Source organism: Rhinolophus sinicus, linkage group LG14, assembly GCF_036562045.2.
Source record: "Rhinolophus sinicus isolate RSC01 linkage group LG14, ASM3656204v1, whole genome shotgun sequence".
Taxonomy (NCBI): domain Eukaryota; kingdom Metazoa; phylum Chordata; class Mammalia; order Chiroptera; family Rhinolophidae; genus Rhinolophus; species Rhinolophus sinicus.
In genome coordinates this window covers 51,128,332-51,143,631 of record NC_133763.1, presented here as the reverse complement: position 1 = coordinate 51,143,631, position 15,300 = coordinate 51,128,332, and the positions used below count along the sequence as shown (strand labels likewise).

The following is a 15,300-nucleotide window of genomic DNA, read 5'->3' as shown; positions in this document are numbered from 1 at the left end:
TAGGGTAACAGTCAGACCTGTGACTCTCTAATGACTGCAGACTGATGTTCTCGTTAATCGTGTGTTTGTCCTGCGTTTTATTTTAAGGGGTGTGGGAAACATTAATTTCTGAGTTTTTTGGGGGGCACACACTCATGTACTGACATCAGTCTTAATCTGATTTTGTTTTACCCCGACTGTCACCTTACCCTGGATTTCTTTTCATTAAATCAGGGTACAAATCGTATTTCTCTCTCTCTCTCTCTCTCTCTCTCTCTCTCTCTCTCTCTCTCTCTCTTTCGTAAACTCTAGTACCTCCATTGGAAGCCTTTGGTTCCCCTGCCTCCATTTTTGAATAATCCTGGGAATTTACTCTGCTCAATCCTGCTTCCAAGAGTTGGGAACAGAAACAATGATCAAGTCTCTGCTAACAGTGTGTGGTTAGAGTTATGTCTCCGAACCATTTGGTGTCACTGCTACTGCCTGCTCCAGCATGATGCCATGGGTCCATGTCTCCTCTAAAGTGACTTATAAGCTGGTCGAGGTCCCTGCCCAAGTCCCAGTGATGCTTCCCACTCAGATGCCAAGGCAATGGCTCTCTTAGGTCACCGTCACATGCTAGGTCACTGTTGCCTAGAACATATGGCTGAACTTGAACTTGAGAGCTTTAATCTCTATCACTTTCTGTGCCAGAACCAATCCTCTTAAGCCAAACCTGTGTCAAGCCTTGGTTGGTGGTCTAGATGCTCCCTTTCCTTCTAGTGAATTCTCTTACGGACTTTCCCGCCAGTTGACCATAGTCCACCCTACCAAATTTCCCTAACTTCAGACTTCGGAGAGTAGGGATTATGATTTCCTTCTCTTTTCTCTTAAAAGTTCCCTGGGAATGAAAGTCATTGCCATCATTGTCATCATCATCATCATCATTATCTTATATATTGGTGTCCTGTAATTTCCATAACAAATCATCACAAACTAAGTGGCTATGAAAACATAAATTTATTTTCTCACAGTTTTGGAGGCTGGAAGTCCAACCTCAAGGTGTTGGCAGGGCTGCACTCCCTCCAGAGACTCTGGGGGAGATTCCTTCCTTGAGTAGTCCAGTTTCTGGTGGTTCCAGGTAAGAGTTCTTGACCTTGCAGTTGCCTGACTCCAATCTCTGTCTCTATCTTCTCATGGCCTTTCCCATTGTCTCCATGTGTCTTCTCTTCTGTCTTTTATAAAGACACTTGTCACTGGAATTAGGGCTCACTTGGATAAACCAGGATGTGTTTATCTTGAGGCCCTTAACTTAATTATACCTGCAAAGAATCTTTCCCCAAATAAGGTCACATTCATAGGTTTCTAGGGATGAAGACATGGATATATCTTTTTTGAGGGCCTATTTTCAACCTCTTAGATGTTATTTTATAGATGAGTAAATTTGGGGTGAAAGAGATTAAGGAAGTCACCCAAGGCGAATTACCCTTCTCCACCACAGAGTCCACTTGAGAAGGGCAGAAGATTTTTATCACAGGACAATTGGTTCCTGCTAGCCTTACATTCGTATAATGAAGGGACTTCCTAGGACCCCCTCTGGGAGGGCTTCCAGCTTCAGGTGTGCCTTACCAAGCATCACGATATTATATTACATAACAAAATTATGGCCAACTGTCTTATCTTAAGGACATGAGATCCTAGACAATTAAAACCCATGGCCTTATTTTAATCAACAAGTTCAACCTGTCTCTGTCCCCCTTTTATAACCATTTCCCTGAAGAGGAACAATACAAACTGGCTTGTGTTTCACCCCTTTTATTATTCTCAACTCACCCTCATGTGCCTGTTGTGGAATACAAGCGTGAGAAGGCTGAGAAGTAGGCCGGCGAAATAATACAAAGTCTGGATCATAATCGTCCATATAAAAGATTTTGAAGCTCCCGTGAAGGGGAGAGTCTACCAGGTGTTTCTCATAGTTCAGCTCAGGGATGGTTCTGTGGTTATGAAACTGGCCTTGTAGGGATTCTTCACCAACTTGGCACAGCGGAAAATCATCACTATGAGGAAAAGAAACAGAAGAACAACAAAGGTGATGGCAAAACCTTTGTCTACATCAACAGTGCTGGGCAGGCTTGAGTCATCCATGGGAACACACACCTCTTGACCTTGTCCAGCAGTAGCTACCTCCTCAGGTATCTCTTCAGATTTGTCATATTCCTAGACAAAGGAGGATAACACAAGCTTATTGGTTCGTATGTGTACGTGTATGTATATATTTTCTATGTGGAAACCAAACAGGCTTTGCCAAAAAAAAAAAAAAATCAGAAAGATTTATTTAAGGAGCACTTATGAAACTGGTAAAGTTAGTATAGGTGACTTTCAAGCTATACACACACATAAAAGTATTAAATATTTAGAGACTTACTCCAAGGCAAAACACGAGCCAATATGTATAACTCAGAAATCAACTGGGGCTTCCTTGCCCTAGAAGATCCAGGGAAAGCTGTGTTGAACAGTCCAATAATGGATTAAATCCAAACTCTTCTCTAAGAGTTTTTAAAATTTTTGAGAGTGTGTATTGTTGACTAATTTGTTGTGGAGTCTTAACTTACTGGATATGAACATAAAATTGTTTTTTTTTCTTCTAATCACTATGTTTAGCTATGCTATCATTCCCAGCTCGTAATGAAAAATCAGGTACATCCTAGAAGTCATCAATTTCAGTTATTAAAACTGAGTCCACTAGGGCCGGCCGGGTGGCTCAGGCGGTTAGAGCTCTGTGCTCCTAACTCCGAAGGCTGCCGGTTCAATTCCCACATGGGCCAGTGGGCTCTCAACCACAAGGTTGCCAGTTCAATTCCTCGACTCCCGCAAGGGATGGTGGGCAGCGCCCCCTGCAACTAAGATTGAACATGGCACCTTGAGCTGAGCTGCCGCTGAGCTCCCAGATGGCTCAGTTGGTTGGAGCACGTCTTCTCAACCACAAGGTTGCCGGCGCCCTCCACAACTAAGACTGAAAAGACAACAACTTGAAGCTGACCGGCACCCTCCACAACTAAGATTGGAAGGACATCTTAACTTGGAAAAAAGGCCTGGAAGTACACACTGTTCCCCAATAAAGTCCTGTTCCCCTTCCCCAATAAAATCTTAAAAAAACAACAAAAAAAAAACAACTGAGTCCACTAAAATCATATTGAAAAGAACGAAGTCAGAGGACTCCCACGTCCCTATTGCAAAACTCACTACAAAGCTATAGTTATTAAGTTATTAAATAGAGTGATATTAGCATAAGGAGGACATAAAGATCAATGGACTAGATTGAGAGTCCAGAAATAAACTCATATATCTATTGTTGACTGACTGTTTTTTTATTAGAGTGCCAACACCATTCAATGAGGAAAAAAAATGGTGCTAGGACAACTGGAGATTGATATGCAAAAGAATAAAGTTGGACCCTTCCTTCACATCATATGTATATTAAAATGAACTCAAAGTAGATCAAAGACCTAAGTGTAAGAGCTAAAACTATAAAATGTTTAGAAGAAAACAAAGGAATAAATCTTCAAAACCATGGATTTGGCAAAGGATTTTCAGTCATGACATCAAAAGCACAAGCAACAACAAAAGAAGACAGATAAATTGGACTTCACCAACTTAAAAGTTTTGTGCTTCAAAGGACACTGTCAAGAAAGCGAAAAGACAACTCACAGAATGGGAGAAAATGCTTTGCAAGTCATACATCTGATAAGGGATTTGTATCTTGAATTCTTACAACTAAATAATAAGACAACCGAATCAAAAATTTGGGCAAACAATCTAAATAGACCTTTCTCTAAGACAAGACATACAAATGGCCAATACGCACGTGAAAAGATGCCCAACATCAATAGTCATGAGAAGTTACTAATCAACGGGCAGAAAGTTTGAAAGTTTCAGTTAAGCATGAGGAATACGTTCTAGAGATTGGCTATGCTATATTGTACCTACCGTCATTGATAACGCGTGGTACACTTACAAATTTAAGAGGGTAGAGCCCATGTTGAGTGTTCTTACCGTAATAAGACAACATTTTTAAAAAAGAAAGGAAGAAAAGAGGGGTTGAAGCAACCTGTGGCAACTGAGAAAAAGGGAGAGTTGAAGTTAAATTGATCAAAGAGGAATTTTTTTCTCTTGAGGGGCCAGATATGGACCCCACAGACAGGGCCCAGCTTGGGGGTTACATAAAAGAGAATCTAGGCCAAGAGGGCTTCCTGCCAGGCTGAAGCTACTTTAACAGAAAGCGGCTGGACATGAACTTGAATTCAGCATTGCAAAGACCAGCCAGAGGAAGGACATTGATTCCGAGGGATCTGAAGTTCGATACCACCAGTGAGGGAATTTCTGTGGAAACTATGAAAAGTGCATCATGAGAGTAAGAGAGCTGAGCATCATTCAAGCCTAGAGAGAAAAAATGCCAATAGATTTGTTTTGAAAAATTATTTAATGGGTCGTTTGTGCTTTGTCTTTTCTACAGTGCTCTTTCAGAGCAGGTCATGTGCGCTATGGTGACCCACGTTTCATTGGCTTCTCCTTCCCTATATGTGTTAATACCCTTTTGGGCCTACTTCCAAAATCTCTCTCAAATCAATTTCCTTTCCTTTATCCCATGGCCAACACTGTACTCTAGGCTGTCAAATGCCAGACTCCCGCAACTACTCTCCAATTTCCTGAAAACACTCTTATTACCTTCCAAACCACAAAGCGATCTTTAATAAACATAAATTGATCAGTCCTGTTAACTGAAAAATAAAAGACAACAAGTGTTTGAGATACAAAATAGCTGTTCTGACTCAGGCAGAAACTCAAATAGTGTTCTGATTAGGAGGTGAAGGCAAGAGATTTGTATGAGAAAGGGAAGGGGAATAATTACATGAATAGAAGGAAGGAATTTCTCTTGGTGTTAATAAGTGAAGGAAGGGATTTCTATAGGGGCAATAAGCTAAGTGATTCTTTAGCTATAAATGGTGGTGCTCATTCTAAAGAATGTCTTTAATTTGCAGTCCAGTAGTCAGACTGTCTGCTTTTCTGTTAGCTTTGCAAACAGTTGTTTGGAATACAATGTTGCTTTGGCCCAGTCCAAAGATTATTTTAGCCAGTATAAACATTTCAAAGATTTGAGTAGTAAGGCAATTCCTGTGGGATGGTAGCTCCAACTCCATTTTGAGGTGGCTTTGTTTACACTATTTTTCATAGCCCTTAGATTAAAATCCTTCAGCAGCTTTCCACTATCTTCAAACTTCTCCTTTTTTTTTTTTTTAAGGTGTGTTTTTCTAGGACCCATCGGCTCCAAGTTAAGCAGTTGTTTCAATCTAGTTGTGGAGGGTGCAGCTCACTGGCCCATGTGGGAATCGAACTGGTGACCTTGTTAAGAGCACCGTGCTCTAACCAACTGAGCCAACCGGCAGGATTTCAAGCCTCTCTACAATTTGGTCTGCCTTTTTTATTGCCAGTCTCTCCCTTGTACTTTTTGACCCAGCAATGCAGGACTTCTTTCTCACAGTATCATGAGTTTTGAATGATCCGCCTTTGCCTCCAAACCTTTTCCATTAACATTCTCTGTACATGATTCACCTCCTATAGTCAACTTTTTAGGTCTTAGTTTAAATATTAATTTCCCAGGGAGATCTTGTAGTAACATCCAGTATAGTTTATTATCATTACTTTAGTGTCTGTCTTCTCTGATAAAATAGTAATCCTACATGAGAGTAGGGACCCTATCTAACGTGTTGGGTTTTTTTATCCTAAAAGTCTAGGATATATTAGATAATATCTAATTACCTAATTAGATATCTAATTACCTAATTAGATATTTATAGATAATATATCAATAAATATCTGTTCAGTGAATGAATGTAGCACTCCACTTTGCTAAAGTGGGCATGTAGAAACATTGATTGAATGAATGAATGAATGAATACATCGGCGAATGTGGCACTGAATTAAGGTAGAAGAAGACTATTGGTGGTCTAAGAGAAAACAGTGTCTGCAACGTGGTAAAGAAGGAATCCAGATGTTAGTGGATTAAGCAGGAAAGAGTGGTGAGGAAACGAAGACATTAAAATTTTAAATTATTTACAAGGAGTTCAACTAGGAAAGAAAGAAGTAGAGTCTTGGTTTCCTTCTCTGTAAAGTGAGGGTAACATATAACAATCCTATGAAGTGGATGTTGAGATGAAATAAATCGATGCATGTAGAGAACGTAGAACAGCGACTGGCACATCACATCTGCTAGGCAAGTGTTTGCTATTATTACCCTCCATAGGTTTACTAAGTTCCTCATTTCTTGCATCATTTCTCTTGCTATGGAGCATCTGAAAGTCGATGCTATATAAATTTTTCATTTCAATGGCGTTCTGGAGCATATTTGTCATATGTCACAGTTACACAGTATGGAAAGAGTCTAATATCAACAGAGAAGGGAAGCTTAGAAGGCCTGGGACCCATAATTCAAAGCACTGACAACCACTCTGGGTTTCAATTCACTGGGTGCAAGGAGTATAATAGACATTCAACATATGACATGATGTGAAGAAAGGATTCCAATTTGAGCTTAGGCTGTGTGTCCCCCCCAGACTTTACGTGCCAAAACAAGTCTTTATGATGATTGGGAATGGGCCTTCCAGCCATCTGTTTTATCTCTCACCAGATATTTTCCTGGTGAAAAATTCACCCTAAGGGAGACAGTCTGGATTCCTGGGTCTGGCAGGGATAAGATTTTGACAGTGTCTGTGAGATAAAGTGTCCTTTGACCCACCTCTCCTGAGCTTACTCACACCTGCGTCCTAGGGTATGGGAGACTCAAGACTAAATACCCCTTTATAGTGGCTCTTGTCACTTTATTTTACCTACATACTTGTGTGGTTTGGGAAATAGACATTACAACCAGGTCTTCCTCTATTATTATTTGAACTCTATCAACTTTAAATTTAATTTCAATGCATCACTTACCATTTAACAAGTACAGAACCACAACAACAACAAAATAAGCTGGGTCTTGTGAGCAGAGAAAGAACATGATGGAGGCAGGGAAGCATGGGAACTTTGTGGGAAATTCTGCTTAATTCAGTATGGTGGAATTCAAAATACATGAAAGTGAAAGGTATTAAAATCATCGAATCTCATAGTTGGAAGGAATCTTTAAGAGACATCTTGTTGCATCATTTCTGCAAAGGCCCTGCTTTAAGTGCTTGGGTAATTTTTTCAGGGGTCAAGAAGTGACGGTCTTCCAAAGTGGTCCATTTTTGAAAAGCATTCTTTACATTAAGCCAAATCTGTCTCCTTGGCTGTGTTCCACTTTTAACTTATGACCACGTAGGACAACACATATCTTTTCCATATTCAAGATCTTTAGGATTTGAAGATCGCTCTAAAGTACTTGTTGACTCATTTCTTCAATCATTTAATCATTTAATCATTTCTCAGAGGATATGGTCTTTCTATCACTCTAGTCTTTTTCCACTGAAGAAATTCTACTGTATCTATATCCCTTTTAAAATGTGGTGCCCAATACAGAATATATGACTCATGCAAACTCAAGATTATGCATCCAGATATACTTTTCTTGCTTGAGATAAGTCAGGGTAAAGAATTTGGATTTTATTCTTTCAGGCACAGGGGAAGCACTGAAGGATTTTGAGCAGACAAACCCTTGAGAGCAGGGCCTGTATCTTGCTATGTGTCCCACTGCCTCTAACTGGAATATAAGCTCTATGGGTTAGGCCTGCATCTGTGCCATTCATGGCATAACCGAACAGGGCTGTTATACCTACATGAATAAATGAATATCTATATCAGAGCCTAGCACATTGTGCATATACAATTTATGCTTATTGAATGAAGCAAGGTAAATAATCAAAGCCATTGAGGAGGAAGGCAACTGATAACAGTTTGCAGAAGGTATTGGGGACAGGAAATAATAGATACCCTAGCATGGAAAACAATGAGGAGTTGTAGCAGTTTCAACAAGAGGTAACAACAGCATAAACTCGGATAACAGAGTGAGTCACAAAAAGGACGGAATGGATGTGAGATTGTGAAAGGATTTGACAGGATTTATAAATGAAATGAACATATAGCATGAGGAAGCAGGACGTGATAAAGAAAACTCTGGGCCTTGAACATGGATGGCTGAACGAAAAACGTTGCCATTCATAGAATTACTATGTATTTTAGGAATAGCAGATATTTTAAGGGATGATGATGAGTTCAGTTTGGGGTAGGTTGAATTTAAAGGTGTGGCAAGCTCAGGAGGCAGAAATGTGGGACTGAAGTTTAGGAGGAAAGCAGAGCAAGGTCTTTAGAGCTAACAGTCACCCAATCATAGGAGTAGGTGAGATGGCCAAGGAGAATTAGAAGCAAGGGAATGTCTGCATTTCTTGGGGAGGAAAGAGGTCAAGGAACCACAGATGGAATAACTACAAGTAGGAGAACTTGCAGAATGTAGTGTCATGAAATTGAAGAGATGAGAGAATTTCAAGGAGGGGATTTGCCAACAACCTCAATTGCTGCAGGAGAGATGGAAAACCCTCAATATCTGGAAATGGGCAAACATCAAGTCATCTTTGATTCTCCTTCTTATCTAATTGAATCTGAATTCCTGAACTTTGAATCAAAGGTCTCCAGTTTACTTATTCAAATGTCTCACTCATAGCTGCCAAATTCCAATAAGCTAATTTGGCTCCTGTTAGGCTGATATCTTTCCTCCCTCTCCCTCAAAGAGTAAAATACATTCTTACTGAAAAAAGAAAAGAAAAAGGCTAATGTTGTTTGGATACCAGGTATGCCTTGTATGTTCTTGGCTCTTATTTTCTCTTTTTCTTGATGATCCAAATGACAGATAAAAGGGTAGATCCAAAATCTGTTTTCCAAAGAGAGGACCTGCCCTACAATTTTTTTTTAGTAGCTCTGAAGGTTGCTGTTTTGTGTGAGATGAATAGCAGCACCTTCAGGACCAGAGTAGGGAAAAGGAGGTCGGGCATCAATCTATTGGTTTATGTAAAATTTGATCCTGCTAAGTTAGTGTGGGGACAGAGTCCCAGAGAGCAGTTCCCAGGCTCTCGGCCTCACGTGGAAAGGTGCTGGCTCGAGTAGTAGATGGCCGTTGGCTGTGACTAGTTGGCCATCAGCTATTACCGGTTAGCCATTAGCCACTGATATAACTGCCGTGGCTGAGCTAGCGAGTGTGGATTGCAGTTAGCAAGTGGGGTCGGTTGACAGAGAAATGGATGGCAGGTTGCGGATCGTGTGGCTCCTGCTTCCTGTGTCTCCAACCCAGCCGCCAGCGAGAACATAGCGGTATGACGCCCCTATCTATGGCTTCGTTGGTGTTCCTTTTTGGCCTCACCGTATCCTGCATTCTTGTGAGGAGAGCAGGACCAGAGACCCCGCATAACACCCCGCATGACAGTAAACAGAATAATAGCATTTATAAATCTGCAGCAAAGTGAGTTCCTTTTTTACTTAACGTTTACTAGAAAGATCAATCACTTCTTCCTTTCCTTGTGTTCTGTTCCCAAATCACTTCATTTTCACCATCTGTAGTACCTTATGTTTCTCAAACAAAACAAAACAACTTAAAAAGACCCAGCTTTTCTCTCCTGGCTATAAGTTTAGTCTGAAGGGAGAGGTGATGGTGAAGAAATATAATAATAAAGCTTTCTTACTATAAGCCCCCAAATCCAAGACATCCTATAGCTAATAGGACCAATAGTGGTCTCACCTGCCCCCTAACTTGCCTCAAAACAAGACTATGCCTAAGCCATCCCCTCTCAGATGAAAGTTTCACTTTCCAAAAAAATAAACACAAAAAAAACAAAAACAGAAAAACTCCAAGAAAAAAATAGCTCTTTACTTCTCTTAGTCATTTTCCTAGTATTTCCCAAGCTTGTAGAAAGGTACTATTAAACTCAGAAGAATTGGGGGGGATTATTTCATAAAAACTCCCCCAGGAAGGCACTAGGGGAGTTACTCACCTTTTGAGAGAGTGACATCCAAGGCTGGCTGTGGGCAGGGCAGTCTCCCACTCAAGCACATCTCTTGGCAGCCTCTCCTCTTTTCCTCAACCCCCTCTTACAAAAGGAGATGGTGGCGAGCTCTCTCCCTTCCCCACTCCCACACTGAACTCAGAGGCTTCATAAATAGTTCAACTAAAACAGGATCAAGTTTCAGACACTCCTATAGTGAGTGAGAAAGTGATCCCATGAGATTAAATTGGAGCCTAGATCAGTAGAAGAATATTTCCACAACTCTGCCAGGTCTGGGGCAGCCAAGGTTAATCGCTCCAGTGATGTCTTCTAAGTAGGATCCACATGATGGGAGAATGAGCCAGTCGTGGGCTTTCGGGTGGATGAGTAGCGTCACCTGGAAAATTGTTAGAAATGCAAATTCTTGGACCCCCATCCCAACCTGAATGAATCAGAAACTTTGCCAACAAGATCAATGAAGCTCTAAAAACCTCCCCTTTTCCTCAAAAAGAATTTGCTTAGGACATTTGGATCAGAGAAGTCAAAACAATTTCACTTAGCTTTAGTTATTATACGTGTGTATATATACCTCAAATGCAAAATTGACTACTATTTCCTCTGAGGTTTTATTTGGTTCATTATAAAAAAAAACTTCTATAGGATGTGTGTGTGTGTGTGTGTGTGTGTGTGTGTGTGTGGTGTGTATGCTTATAAATATACAGAATATTTCTGGAAGAACACACTTCAGGGCCTCAAATTACCATATACCTTGTGCATATTATCTACTCAAAATTTCTTTTTTCAAGTAGATGTATTTCCAAAATATCACCCCTTAAAAAAAAAAAGTAACTCTCCTGCAAAATGTGCTATATTTCATAAATATTTAGTGAGTGCCTACTATGTGTCTCAATCACTGTGCTAATTGCTGGGGACAGAATGAGAATGAGGTATAGTCCCAGCCCTCAGACTTTTATTTTCCCCAATAACACTAAATGTAGCAATTAAAACATATTTTCAGTTTCCAAATGTCCCTTGCTCTTGACCATATGAAATTGTGTGGAAGAGCTGAGGGAAGGGCAGTATAGTAGCTCTTTCTTTCTAGAGTAGGAAAAACTAAAACCTGAAACAAAACCAGGCTTTGGGCTCATTATAATAACTACCATTTATTTAGTGATCGACCTTAAAATAAAATTATATCTTTTTAAAAATAATTATAAATGTAATATAAAGTCATATCACATTCAAACATTACAGATATATATACCAAAAGATAGAAATGTCCTATTAATCCCATTCTCCAGAGATACACTGTTAACAGTTTGGTGAATTTCTCCAGCTTTAATTTCTGTATTTATTGTGATTGTTATTTATAAAATAATACTTATTTTATGTTTTTTTCATTTAACAGTATATCTTGGCCATCTTTCTATTTTAATACATCTAGAGCCACTTCATTTTTTTTCGTGGCTGCTGAGTCCATTGCATAGATAACCCATGGTCCATTTTCTCTATTAGAGGGCATTTGGGTTGTTTCAGATATCTTACTGTTATATCAACATTGCAATGGAGATCCTTGTACATATTTATCTGGGCACGTTTTTATGGGATAAATTCGTCAAAACTTTAAAAATATAAATGCTGGTTTGTAGGATATGACCATTTAGAATTTTAGTAAGTATTGCCAAATTACACACTAAAAAGGTGATAGCAGTTCACAGTCCCTTCAAAGATCTGTGAAAGTGTCTGTTTTTTCACAGTAGCACCAATATAGATTACTTTCAATCTCTGTAATATTTGTCCTGCTAATAGGCAAAAAATAATACCTTGGTTTTTAAAAACTTGCATTTCCCTGATTACTATGGTATTTGAATTTTACTGTTTGTACATCTTTTGAAGATTTCCTGTACCTATCCTTTCCATTCTTTGATTAGGCTACTCATCTTTCATTTATTGATTTGAAGATATATAACTTTTTTTTAACATAACTTTTTGTGATTTATATTGTTCCCCGTTCCTGTCCTCTGCCACTCCCGCTCCCTCATTTTTGAATCTACAATCAACGTCAGCTTTCAGAATTCAATCTCTCTCTTCTCAGCCCAATAACCTTCTTCTGGCTTCTCTTGTTTCTCTGACCAGTGTCACCCCCTTCCACACACTTTTAAACTGTGCTTCTTCTGCAGTTCCAGAATCTTCCATCACCAAGATATGACCTAATTTGTCAATCAGTCCTCCAATTCTGGGTAAACTGCTCTGTTCACTCTCTTTCCTCAGGATTCTGTGTGAACATTGGCAGAGAAAGAATTAACAGTGCTCCACAATGTCATGAAAATTTATGCCTTCTCTTTTTGGGTCCTCGGAGCACGTGACAATTCATACACTTCTCAACCAGTTACCTACAGCTGTACTGCTACACCCAGCACCATTTCTACCTTTCATCCTCAGTGGAAGTTTCACCTGTTATTTCTCTTTGAGAATCAAAGCCATTACATGAGAGTTGTCAACCTCCCTCCCTCCACTCCAAAACGTCTGCACTTTTTTAGTAAAAGGGTGCCTTGGTTTTTTTGAGAGTAACACTGCCTCACGCAGCCCTAACCTATCTCCTTGTTTTCTCTCGGACCAGTCTCACTTCTTTTCCTGGGCACATATATTTTCTTGCATTTCTAATTTGCCCCTTTCCACAAGCTCAGTCTATAGACATATTTTTCTAGTCCCACCCCAACCTGTCTGCCACCCCAGTATCCTTTAATTACTTTCTCGTCATTGCTGTATGTCTTGAAAAAGTGGTGTATGCTAACCATCTGCCTCTATTTACTCACTTTCTATTCACTTTCTACTCACTGGAACTATGGTTTCCACTCCCTCTACTCTCCTTAGATTTGCTCATCCTCTTCTCTGAAAATATGAGGCTGTTGCCCAAACTCTTTTATCTTGAGACGCCTTTGGCTTCCACTGCCCTGCTCTTTCCAGGTTGCCTCTTCCTTCTTCCCTCATCGGAAGCAAGCAGTTTTTGAGGTGTTCTTTATGTGCTTTTTCTTATTTCTTTTAACTTTGGTGCTGTTATTCTCTGTAACCACCAGTCACTTACAGTCGATACACAAATTTAGGTCTAGGGCCCAACCTGTCTTTTGGGCCGATGCCCTATTTCATATGCTTAATAAGCATTGTTACCTGGCTGTCCCACCAACCAATCCATCAACTGAACTTCAGCTGAACAAATCTGAACTTCCAGTTAGCACCTGCCTCTGTTACTGATATCATCTAAATGCCTTCTTTGATATCCTAGCTTTCTCTCATTCCATATACAATTACATGGCAGGACTTGTTGATTATTCTGTGACAACATTATTCACGAGAATCATTTCCTTTTCAGTTTCATTGACCTATGTCAAGTCCTTGAAACTTCTCCTCTGGATTTCTGCATAGCTGTTTACCCAAGTGGATTTCCTGCTTTCAGTCTCTCACCTCCCCAAAATAACCTGGATTAGTGTTCCTTAAAATTCTAACTGCCAGGAGTAACGTTTCCAGATAAAAGATAAATCATTTGCTAGCATAAATATGTCCTATGCAATATTTGGAACATACTTCTACTAAAAAATTATTTGTTGTTTATCTGACATTCAAATTAACGGGCCAACCTGTATTTTTATTTGCTAAATCTGGCAACTCTCTCTGGAAGCACTGAAAACTGGTGCATCTGTGGATCACCATTTTATTTAAAAAATTGATTAAGGTAACAGAATAACTTGTAATAGTTTAAAAAACATAGTAGTAATACTAACTTTAATGTTGGTAAGCTGAAAACATGGACTAGGTCAGTCTTCACAATCGACTTCCTAATTTTTTTCCTACTAAAATTAGAAAAATCTGAATTTACAATGAGTTTGTCCGATATAATGAGTGTTCGATGGCTACCAGATAATTCTGAATACAGTAGTCCCCCTTATCTTTGGGGGATCCATTCCAAGACTTGCAGTGGATGCCTCATACCGTAGATAGTACCGAACTCTACATATACCATGTTTTTTCCTGACCATGAGGTGTGAGTAAAAAATATGGTGGACGTTTAAATTAAAATAAAAAATTATTACAGTAAAAGACATATTGCCATTAATCCCCCTCAAAATACTCCCCTTTGCTTCGAACACACTTTTTATTTTATTTTTATTTGAATTTTTTTGCTTCGAACACACTTATCCCATCGTTCTTGCCACTTTCTGAAGTAGTTCTGGAAGTCCTCTTTCGTGAGCGTCTTTAGTTGCACGGTCTGTGGCTACCTCTATGTCCTGAATCGATTCAAAATGTTTACCTTTCATGGTCATTTTGACTTTGGGGGAGAGCCAGACATTGCATGGTGCCAGATCTGGTGAATAAGGTGGATGAGGACACGCCGTAATGTTTTTATTTGACAGAAATTGCCATACCAGAAGCGATGTGTGACACGAGTGTTGTGACGGAGGGTGAAACTGTTTGCCCATTTCATGTTAACGCGTTGTTCGTAATCCATGATTTACACACCTTCCATGAGAGAATAACACACCTTCTCTCAACCGTAGCTCACACCCGACTGACTGTATTGAACAAGTTGAAACTTGTCACTCACTGTTACTAAGGTTCAATGTGCTGCTTCCATATTAAAGATCCCTGTCTTTCCGTTGGATGGCATTTGGCAGCAGCATTCACCATATTTTGTGATCACAATGGAAAGGCTCCATGTCATACATCACTTCTGCTACGGCAATTTCTGTCAAATAAAAACATTATGGTGTGTCTTCATTCACCTTATTCACCGGATCTGACACCCTGTGACTTCTGCCTCTTCCCCAAAGTCAAAATGATTCAGGACATCATGGCAGCCACAACAGTGCAACTAAAGACACTCACGAAAAAGAACTTCCAGAACTGATTCAGAAAGTGGCAGAAACTATGGGGTAAGGGTGTTCGAAGTGAGGGGGAGTATTTTGAGGGGGATTAATGGCAATGTGTCTTTCACTGTAATATATATTTTTAAAATTTAAATATTCACCACATTGTTTGCTCATACCTCATACACATACCCATGATAAAATTTAATTTATAAAGAGATTAACAATAATAACTAACAGTAAAACAGAACAATTATAACAACACACTACAGTAAAAGTTTTGTGAATGTGGTCTCTCTCTCTCTCTCAAAATATTTTATTGTACTGCAATCACCCTTCTTTTTTTTGTGATGATCTGAGATGAGAATGCTTATGTGATGAGATGTAGTGAGGTGGACTTTTCCCTTTAGTATTTTTGGACTGCGGGTGACTGCAGGTAGCTGAAACCATGAAAAGTAAAACTGGGGATAAGGGGAGAA

At 39.6% G+C, this 15,300-nt stretch overlaps 1 long non-coding RNA gene across 1 annotated transcript; it reads right to left on the bottom strand.

Annotated features, from left to right (window-relative positions):
• Positions 1 to 1,812: 1,812 nt before the first annotated feature.
• Positions 1,813 to 2,109, bottom strand: LOC109451562 (cortexin domain containing 2). The gene has a single exon (XR_012491826.1). It is a non-coding gene; the product is annotated as a cortexin domain containing 2 (long non-coding RNA).
• Positions 2,110 to 15,300: the final 13,191 nt, after the last annotated feature.